Below are 11,675 nucleotides of genomic sequence, written 5' to 3'. Positions count from 1 at the left end.
ACATCAAAAATTGTAGCCTGGCAAACGGCTGAAGTAACTGATTCTTTGTTTTTGATATGCTTCTAGTTACTTTTTAACTTTGTCATATGACAATTACCTTAAAACAATCATATGTACATTTGAAAAATGTATGTTTTGAGAAAATGATATGAAAACCTGGACAAAAGAGAATTTCATTACATTCCCCTGATTTCATACTACAAATGTTATGTTGACCTTGTGACTAAAGCAGACCCTTTGAAAGCAAACATTAGACATAATGCGTTCATAATGGCAAGTTTCCGTGTACATGTTGGCCTAGTTTGTTGCCATATCACTAAATATCATTCTCATAACATTAAAAATGCAAATGACTAATATTTAAAAGATGTACAAAAAGCTCAAATTCAAGTTTTGAATGTAGAGATGATTTATTGCATTAAATCTTGATATACTGAATGTTTACAATTGAATGTGTACACTACTGATAAGGTCAGATTTTCAACAAAAATAAATGACAGTGTATCTGAGTTTGTTTGGCAGCAAGTGACTGATAACTCACTGAAACTTGAGAGTGCAGTTACTGTAATAACAACAGTGATATAATTGCTGATGTCTAATGCAATTTCGTGTCTTCTGAGTTCAATTTCCTTTTTTAAATAAAATCTGAATTTTAGGATAGCCCCCAGTTATAATAATATCTTCTAAAAGTTGTATCATTTTATGGCCAGCTACAGCATTTTCCCCAATATATTTACTTTGGATGACAATACCTGTGTAGATTTCAAAAAGCAGTCTTCATGGTTCTTAACCCTTGTCTATGAGTCTTTTTCACCAAATGTTGCATTTGATCCCTTCCCCTGTCAACAAACCAACCATTCACTAAAAATGTCTAATCAGTAGCAGACATGTGAAAAGAGTGCTAGAAATGTAAATTTGCCTGACATCAACACTACCAGTCTGTAATACAAAGCTGTCAGCTGCAAACATCAAAATACTGATTTCAGAAATTGGATATCAGACAATGTTACCATCTTAAATGCACCCCAACCCCAACAGGAGCTACACTAACTGTCATTAATTTCAGAGCATGAGTGAAAGCACTGTGCACCAGAGTGCCAAAAGGAATTTAAAAAAGCCATTGTAGAGATGATGGTTTGAAAATGTGATTGTTAGGATCTGACTCCTGTTTATCTGACAAGTGATTTAATTACCTGGCAGCTCACAATACTGGTACAGTATTAATCTACTAATCAAAAAAGAACTGTGCTGTCAAATATCACATAAGAGTGTCAGCCTATTGGCACCTCTTGCTACAAGTACAGATATACTGTAAGTGCTCACGTGTTTCATTATATATTGAGGTTATGTGTAAATTTGAACCTTTGCCACATGTTTGAAACTTCATTGAAATTATTATGATCAACATAATGAACAATAATCACCGCCGATTAATTCTAAAAGGTCATGAAGTATACAAATATGTAATTAGCTGAAATAAAAATATTAAAGTTATTTGACTGCGTTTATTGTACCACCACTTTATATAGCAAGTGTAATTACCGTTGGCCAAGTCCTTCAAGCCATATATGCCGAGCTGTGAGATATGCAAATTATAAATTAGCTGACATGAAAATGTGAAATGACTTTCGATATTGTTTTAACCTAGTACCTGGTATAATCATCAATGTACATAGCATATTTTGCCAACTTTGATCAAGTAAATCCCGGTATATATCCATAATAAGCAAAGTTCATTAAATATGTAAATTAGGAATTGGCTTAAGTAAAAATGCTTAATGATTGTCAATAATGTTGTATCATGGTATCTGTAATATGTGTAGCAAATTTTGTCAACTTTGGTCAAGTCAATTCAGATATATATCTCTAATTAGGAAAGATCATTAAATATGCAAATTAGGAATTGGCTGAAGAGAAAATGCTTAACGACTTTCAATAATGTTGTATTATAGTGGCTTTAATGTACATAGCAAGTTTCATCAATTTTGATCAAGTCAATTCAGATAAATATCCCTAATTATGAAAATTCATTTAATATTCAAATTAGGAATTGGCTGAAGTAAAAATGTCTTTTGAAATTCAATAATGTTATATCACAGTATCTTTTATGTATATTGCAAGTTTCAACAACTACAATCAAGTTAATTCAGATATATATCCCTAATTGGGAAAGTTCATTAAATATGCAAATTCGGAATTGGCTGAAGTAAAAATGCTTAATGACTTTCAAAAATGTTGTATCATAGTGGCTTCAATACATGTAGCAAGTTTCATCAACTTTGGTCCAGTCATTTCAAATATATATCCCTAATTAACAAAGTTCATGAAATATGCAAATTAGGAATTTGCTGAAGTTAAAACGCTTAATGACTGTCAATAATGTTAATATCATAGTATCTTTAATAGTCGCGCCAGCGGCTTACTGACTACGCATGCGCTTATTCATAATATACTATGCGAGTAACCGGAAGTGTACCCTTCTTTCATGGGCGCCGCCATGTTGTTTTTTTTGAGTACTCGTAAATAAACAAAAACGAAACAAATTACTATTATATAACATGCCTTTTATAAAATATACCTCTTTTATTAGCCAGTAAATGTTATTATGCACCTTGTCGCTGATACAAAATATCGTTAATATAGATAAAGGGAGAAAACTGTCGTGCATAAACAAAAACGAAACAAATTACTATTATATAACATGCCTTTTATAAAATATACCTCTTTTATTAGCGAGTAAATGTTATTATGCACCTTGTCGCTGATACAAAATATCGTTAATATAGATAAAGGGAGAAAACTGTCGTGCATATGAACGGGGCATACGCAAAGAATGCTGGGATTGAATTATAGAAGAGCGCCCCCTGTGTCAATAATTTGATTCAAAAATTGCCAGTTTTTACGGAACGCTATAGTTTTCAGCTTGCAAGTGGAAGGTGGGCAGTGCGGTTACCATTGCAATGATAATGATTGCATAATAGTCCCTTGTTTATCGCAATAGGCTGTTATCATTGTAAAAATTGCCAATTTTGTCCAAAATTTTTACACGCTACAGTCTACAGAAAATCTATACCTGCCCTGCTGCTGCTAGGGGTTGACGTTGTGTACGTACGTGAACTGCTTTCATCAGAGGGAAACTGGGCATAGTTGTCATATAAACGTTTATGAAGTAACAATTACAGTTTATCATGAATCAATACAAATAACATTGCCAATCTTAACCCCTGGCGCGACACCAAGGGCTGAGCCCTATATAATATTATACATACCAAGTTTCGTCAATTTTAATCTGGCCAATTCAGATATATATCTCTAATTAGGAAAGTTTATTAAATATGCAAATTAGCAATTATCTTTCATGTCAACCCTTAATGTTTCCACTGCTGATATATCTTGGTGTGATCAACATTTGTAGCAAATCTCATCAAATTGTGTGTAGTCGTTTTTAATGTATATCCGTTTTTTCTAAAATCATTAATTATGTAAATGAGCAAAAAGTATGCAAGCCACACCCCCAAAAACTAATCAGTTCTTGCCATTTGCTAACTGAATCTATGTACCAGATTTGATTCTGATCTGATCAGCCGTTTTTGAGATATCGGACCAACAGACAGACAGACAGACAGACAGACAGACAGACAGACAGACAGACAGACAGACAGACAGACAGACATCGCTGCAACATATGCTCACGTGTGTAAACACGTGAGCAAAAAATGCCTAGCTGTTTGAGCACACCAACACTGATAATGTAGAATTGTGTTACACCCGTGGCCACTTTACTGTTGATTAAGCCTTCTTGGTACAGTCAGAAATTCTGCTGGTACAAATAAGACAACAGACCCTGCCATATTGTAAAATGATAGCTTGCAATTGGCACCCTGTGTTAAACACTAAGGGCCAAAGTCCCTGAAGCTACTATAGACATGGATACAAAATTAAGTATTTCCTGACTGTATGAAATTATCTCACTAAGGTCATCCTAGGGACCTGTAAACCAAATATTAAAGCTGTCTGATCATGACCAGCAGTTTTGAAAAACCAAGCAACCCAAGAGTCGACAGAGCTCTGCTGTATTATGTAGATAATAACTTTTTGTGACACATGTATTGATGAAGAAGGTGGATATCTTTGATAGCTCATTTCAGGATGGCCTGACCAAAAATGGCAAAATTAGCTGCAAAAATACAACATTGAAGATTTCATCATAATTTCAATATATTACATTAAGATAAAGCCTAGGAAGCTGTATACCAAATATCAAAGCTATCAGATGAGTAACTGTTGAGAGACAAATATTTTGACCAATAATGGCAAAAATTGACCCCAAAATACAAAAATTGAAGTGGTATAGCCATGTGCAGCCTGAGTAATACTATACTGCTTGGAGGCCCTGGGTTTCTGACTGGTACCTGCCGGCGAAGTTCTGCTGGGGTTAACGGCCCAACCAAGGCCACAGGGACCGTGCCAAGGCCAATAAAACAGGGAAAGCCTAATTCACTTGCCGCATGCCACGAGCCGCGTGCCACAAGCCAAAGTTCACGATGCACGATTAGCATGTTAAGCTAGTACTATAGGTGCATTTTCACTCTTAAATCACATTTAATAGACGCCTTGTATGTGCATAAAGTGGTGACCAGGGATATGTGTGTTCATGAATTCAACATGTGCTGGCCGGTAAGGGACTGAAAAAAAATTATATGGAGGGAGGGAGAATTTTTCAAAATGATGCTGAGAAAATTGACTCTCCCCAATTGTTATACCTGAACGTTCTCTAGTCAACATCAATAATATTTTATTTGACAAATATTTAGCCTCATCCCACCAAATATGAAGGCTGTTGCACTATTATACTGGCAAATAAGTTAAATTCAGGTCAAAGGTCATCCTGATTACTTGATGTTTTTGCTGTACACTTTCCTCCCATGATGGCCGTCCAGCAAAAATCAGACCTATTGCCATATTGGCTATGTCAAATGTCATCCTGGTCGCTTGATATTTCAGCAGAAATCTCAGTTAATATAATCATCTCTGTCCACTGAACTTCAGACCTCAACCTCTGTTTAATAGCTAGCCTATAATTTATATAGATGTGCATAATTAGTGAGGTACAGGATGATTTGAGGGTCAAAGGTCGGTGTCCCGTACCAGTCCTGAGTTCGATAGACACCAGCCGTCTTTGACTCTCACGTAGGATAAGCCAAAGCTTAGTTGCAGAGGGGGATAGGGCAGGTCAAAGGTCAAAAATTGTAAAAATCTTAATATTATCATGGCTTTAGACCTAGATATTTGAAATATATCAATCTTACCATATGGTCTACAAAATTAATGTACAGAATTTTGATTGATCAATTTTAATGTTACAATTTTAAACGCAGTGTGATTTTGAAAAATACTGGCCCTCCCTCCCTATAATTTCTCTCGACTTCCTTTCTGCATATGCCCCTTGATGTAGAATTCATAAACACACATTCGCTAGTCACCGGTTCATGCATTTAGAAGGCGGCGTTGAAGCCCGAATATTGATTTATCCATGAAAATGAATCAATAAATTAAATTGGAGTGTAATTGCACCTATTTCCACCTTAACATGCATCGTGAACTTGGGCTCACAGCTCGCGGCACGCGGCACGTGAATTAATTAGGCTTCCCCAATGAAACACTGAAAGTCGTGTATTACAGCTCTCTGCCATTCGATCGGCTTATATTCTTTAATGGTTAAATACAGCATTCAACAGGAACGTTTTACTACAGAAACAGTTTACTGGATCTAAAGTGACAGCTTTTAAGACTGCTCTCTAAATTTAACTCTCTGCTTTATGGATCGTACATAGCTCCACCCAGCAGGAAATGAAGGCTGGAAATGAATGTCTGGAATGCCAAGTATGCCCACTGGAACTATAGCAACGGAGTACTGGAACATACTGTCTTTCTGTTAAGACAGTCTGGCAAGGCTAGAGCAGCAACACCAGAGTTTAAGGTGATACTCTGGGAACAGGAATCGAGCAACAGCCATTAACCAAGTCCTTTACTGGACTTACCCCTCTGCTCGCTTAACAGGAATCTGGTCTCAGTGGGGTTGGCTGACACTGGCTGCTGGATCGATGCTAAAGCCCCTCAAGGCTAAGTCAGCAGTAGCTGCAGTACAGTAGCTCGAGGTTTTGCTTGGGTATTTGGGTCGGACGGCAAAACCAGAGCGACAGATCAAACCGTCCTGAGAGTGTGCAGGTGCCAAACAGCTGGCCTGTAGCTCTGGTTTAACCGTCCGACCCAAATACTCAGGCAAAACCTCAAGCTACTGTACTGCTAAGTACTGTACTGAAGCTAAGTCAGCAGCTGCTCAGGATATCTGCAAGCCTTGCTGTCGAGACGTCTGAGATGTTTCGTAATACAGCAACTCTGTTCGATCAGCAACTCCGTTCTATCTGCTTACAAAACTCTTAAGTCCAGATAGAGATCTCTGCTACTACTGCTTGGCATAACACTCGGCATCCTTCCCCTGTGCGCGGAGTAGCGCCCGAAGCTAACTCAACAAAATCACACAAAACTCTGGCTTAAGTATGACTTTTCCAGCCAATCAGAAGTTACTTTTGCACACGAACAAAGCCTTAAGCCAATGACATACAATATTTTGCTCATTATGATTGCCTAATCTGTATATTAATATCCCTACTTAATATCATCTTAATACTAATACTGCCACGTTGGCAAAAACAACTGTCAGAAGAAGTGATAAATTACTACACACTCTAAGACAAAGAGACGCATTGGAATGCAGTCCAGTCATGTCATCGGATATGTCTACTGACCTCTTAAGTGCATGTACCAAGGACAGTACGCTACTCCATACTATAATTAAAACATAAACACAACAATTAAAAGGCACTTAACTAATTAAGAAACTATTAAAAAGACAATTACACACCCAGAAACCACAATAGATATGACTGAGCATGCCCAGAACTCATTGGAGAAAATTAAGCTACCCCAACCAAACAAAGTAGGGTTCTAATTTCTTAAGGTGGTTATGGCACATAACGAAGTATTTTTTCCTCAAAATCACTTTTGCAAAGATTCATAGAGTTTTCAGTAATTTGTTATCCAAGATTAAAATGTTGGTTGGGCTCATCTCTTAGCGTGACAAGCAGTCATAAGTTGGGTGAAAAGATGTGTAAATTTAAGCAAATTTATGCAAATAACCTAACTTCTTGACTTCTTTTTTTCACCGATTTTCAACATTTTCAGAAAAATTTAAGTCTTCTTTGGCTAGGTCAAATTTTACAAGATTTTCACATTATGTTCTTTAAATACCACTGCACAACCAAAAGTTTGTGTGGGACTTGAGTTCTTAAATTTTGAATAAGAGTCATTGCAATTTGTCTTGGATGTCAATCTTTCTGCCCCTGCCTTGTAAGAATGAAAATAGATGATGCAAAACAAATTGTCATTTTTTTCTATACTCTAGTTTCAGGTGAAATATTGAATTTCGTATAAATTTCATGTAGTAGAATCAATTTTATTCATTAATACCAAAATTTAAGTATTCTACCCCAAATATACACCCCTTCATCCTTTGAGTAAACTATTGCTACCATACTAATCTTAAGATTTTCTTCTTTTTGAAAATATATACTTTTTAGGAGGTTTTAATGTCATCTTTGATAAGAAATTTTGTTTTAAAAAAACATGCTTTGATTAAGAGCAAACCACCTTAATGATGAACAATGCGTTGTGTCATGTGACAGGATATGTCAACCTCCACATTGTGAGCTCAGACACAACCACTCATCCAACACTTTCTGAGTCTAATTTAAGTAAACTCAGGAATATATCACAACGTCTTGCCAAATTGTGGTGCTTCAAGCTTCACTAGTGATCTGCATTCAATAGGTGAACAGATTTGGACGTTTATTTCTGTTGAGAGAATCAGATGTGTGATAACTGCCAAGGTATGTTCTGTCCTCTCTATCAAGTAGAATATGTTTTGTCGCTAGGAAAAGTTTTTATAAAAAGACACTTTGTTGAGCAATGGTGACTGATGTCTCAGGGCTGCTAAGTCATTTATTTTGGAATATCTGCTTATTTAATCCAAATTTTAACAGATTCATTTATGACATCTAAGGCAGCCAGCTGGGGCATCCAGTATACAGGAAATTATACTTCTAGTATAGTCCGGACGCCCTTAGCCGCCCACAAGATGTCACACACAACTCATACACTTGCAAGTGTCGACGTTGCAGTCATTTTTTGCTCACGTGTTCACATACATGAGCATATGTCGCAGCGATGCCTGTGTGTGTGTGTGTCTGTCTGTCTGTCTGTCTGTCTGTGCACTCAATATCTCAAAAAGGGCTTATCAGATCAGAATCAAATTTAGTACATAGAATCAGTTTGCAAATGGCAAGAACTGATTAGTTTTTGGTGGGTGTGGCTTGCTTACTTTTTGCTCATTTGAATGATTAATGATTTAGGAAAAAATGGCTTTACATTGAGAACGACTGCACACAATTTGATGAGACTTGCTACAAATGTTGATCACACCAAGATGTATTGCCAGTGGGAACCATTAACCCTTTCACCCCCAGTTCCCTGTATACAGGTCCAACTTTACAATAGAAAACAATGGATTTGGGACAAACCATGGTGGTGTAAGGGTTAAGGGGTGACATGAAAGATAGTAACTAATTTGCATATTTTATGAACTTTCCTAATTAGGGATATATATCTGATTTGACTTGATCAAAATTGACCAATCTTGGTATGTATATTGACAGGGTTCATACACTTCAAGTAAATCAAAATTCCAGGACTCTCCAGGAGTTTTTTTGCCATTTTCCAGGAGTATTTGTGGTTGAAAAATGCCATTTTCCAGGAGTGTTTGCACGATAGAGCTTGCAATTTTAATAAGCATCATACACTAATTTTTTCTAAAGTTTTCATTGTCCACAAAACTTCAGCCCATAAGACATTTTGCTGACAAATGCAGTCAATGATGAGTTGACAGGTTTTGATGGTGACAACATCTTGAATAACATCACTGACGACTGAGACAGTTGTGAGTTGTGAGTTTGGTGTCAGGAAAGATAAACTCGGGGAAGGCTTAGAATTAGTCGATGACTTTACATTTGATGAAGATCGGGCAAAGAAATCATTAATTTGTGATTTACTTGCTCCTGTTTTTTTCCTACCAGAGCTCGATGTTTTGCTCCTTTAGCATGGCTTTTCATAGCCCCGCGTACAATGCTGTGTGTTCCTGGCGTTATAAAGCCTCCCACTACAGCCCTGCTAAGGTCCATAGACATGCGGTCCCAATTTGGACCGCACACGAAAAACTATTTTTCTACTACTTTCGGCTGAAATCAACTCGATTCCAATCTATGCCTACCCGAATAACTCAACCGCTCACAGACTGCAAAAAGAATTGTTCGCATGACGTCCAAAACTATTAGTTTGCTGGCGATGCACGGTCTAGGGCCCAAAGGCTGGCGATGTCTCGCATGAAGGTACCGAATGGCGAGCCACGGGAACACGGAGCATCATACACAGGGCTACGCAATTCGATACAACGAAAGTCTTTTCACAAAGTTTGCATCTTGCCGCGAATTTATCTTGTGCCCGCTCCAGCCATCCTTTGTACTCGGGCTGTTTCAACCAATGATCGCTGAATAAACAACTTAAAATTTCAACACGGTCCCTCCACAAGCAACTCATGCCTACTTCGATGTCACTGTACGTGCGTGCAAAACCATGGATAATAGAATACACAACATGGTCTCGCCCACGCTAGTGCAAGAGTACCCCTTTACGACATTATAAGAAACACTACTACGCTTTCCAAATTTTGTCTCAGGAGGGCTCCCCACCTGTCGCAAAACAACTTTTCCCATTTTACGATTTTGACGTTCGACAATTATACTGTTTGACATTCGCCTTTACGATCTGGCCGTTCTTGACCGTGTGGGATCGTAACTAGCGATTTTCCAGGAGTTTCCAGGAGTAAATTTTGATTTTCCAGGACTTTCCAGGACTTTCCAGGAGTGGTCTTAAATTCCAGGACTTTCCAGGACTTTCCAGGAGCGTACGAACCCTGATTGACGATACTATGATTAAACATTATTGAAAGTCATTAGGCATTTTAAATTCAGCCAATTCCTAATTTGCATATTTAATGAACTTTGCTAATTAGGGATATATATCTGAATTGACTGGATGAAAGTTAATGAAACTTGCTACATATATTGAAGCTACTAAATATGATACAACATTATTGAAAGTCATTAAGCATTTTTTCTTCAGCCAATTCCTAATTTGCATTTTCAATGATCTTTTCTAATTACCGATATATACTGGGATTTACTTGATCAAAGTTGGCAAAGCATGCTATGTACATTGATGATTATACCAGCTTAAAACAATATTGAAAGTCATTTCACATTTTCATGTCAGCTAATTTATAATTTGCATATCTAATGAGCTTTCACAGTTTGGTATATATGGCTTGAAGGACTTGGCCAAAGGTAATTACACTTGCTATATAAAGTGGTGATACAATGACAGCAGTCAAAGAAATTTAATATTTTTATTTCAGTAAATTACATATTTGTATACTTCATGGCTTTTAGAATCAATGTGGTAAATATTGTTCATTATGTTGATCATAATACTTTTAATGAAGTTGCAAACATGTGGCAAAGGTTCAAACTCACACATAACTGCAAGATATAATGAAAAAGTGAGCATTTCAGTTCATATCTGGTATCGACTGCTGCTCCCACCCGGATGAAATGGTAACTTTGTTTAGTGATACAATTATTTCATATGGTTTATTATTTTTAATAATTAAGAAAATAACATCATATTTTTAGACTATTTATGTCCATTTCGCCTGTGTAGAAATCTGTCTTGGGCATTTCTGGATACTACTAATCAAGACTGACATACTAGTTAAAACAAAATCACACCATACATAAATATTTCATTGAATCATAAAACATATTAACGTGTAGCTATATGTCATACTACAATGTCCTTGTGCCATTGGTGTGAAATTGTCAATTCACTTCTGAATAATGGCTCTGGGTGGACAAATATTAAAAAATGAAATCATGGCCACAGACTGCCATATTGAATTGTATTGCCATGTAAATTGATATGCATGCATCTGGACATCATTACCTTAACCAGCTTTTGTCTTGTGCTAGGGGCAAACTATATATAGTATTGAAATTCTTTGTGCTGTTTGAAGTTGTAAAGCACATGTATGGGGCATATTGTACTGTCTTCGTGCCAACTTTGAATGAAATCATTCAGGGTGTGTGTAAATTATAGCTCTTGGCACAAAATGGCCACCTCACAGCCATATTTGATCAGATGAAGAAATAAAAATTAAGGTGTAGGTGTATATGTAAATGCTATATACGATATGCTATAGTATGTTGTCCAACAAAATTAAGTCAGAAATTCAAAAATCTGAAATACGTAGGATTCTACATTTTTATTGTGATGTTTGTTTTATAGAAAAATTTAATATGCCAAACTAACAAACAATTTATTGAGTATTTCAGAAACAGTAGTAAGATAGATGACATAAAATTACATTTTATCTTTACGTATCTGATCATGAAATTGCTTCAGATCAATCATTTATTCCCAGGAAAATCAAATTTTGAGTAGTG

General features: G+C 36.6%; 2 long non-coding RNA genes across 2 annotated transcripts in view; both read right to left on the bottom strand.

Annotated features, from left to right (window-relative positions):
- The window catches only part of LOC139124035 (uncharacterized), a 104,505-nt gene that overhangs the window by 69,816 nt on the left and 23,014 nt on the right, over positions 1-11,675 (bottom strand). The window lies entirely within an intron of this gene.
- Positions 1-11,675, bottom strand: part of LOC139124038 (uncharacterized) — a 30,532-nt gene that overhangs the window by 2,415 nt on the left and 16,442 nt on the right. The window lies entirely within an intron of this gene.

This window comes from Ptychodera flava (assembly GCF_041260155.1).
Source record: "Ptychodera flava strain L36383 chromosome 23 unlocalized genomic scaffold, AS_Pfla_20210202 Scaffold_23__1_contigs__length_28996876_pilon, whole genome shotgun sequence".
In the NCBI taxonomy this organism is placed as follows: domain Eukaryota; kingdom Metazoa; phylum Hemichordata; class Enteropneusta; family Ptychoderidae; genus Ptychodera; species Ptychodera flava.
This window is presented reverse-complemented; position numbering and strand designations above follow the sequence as displayed.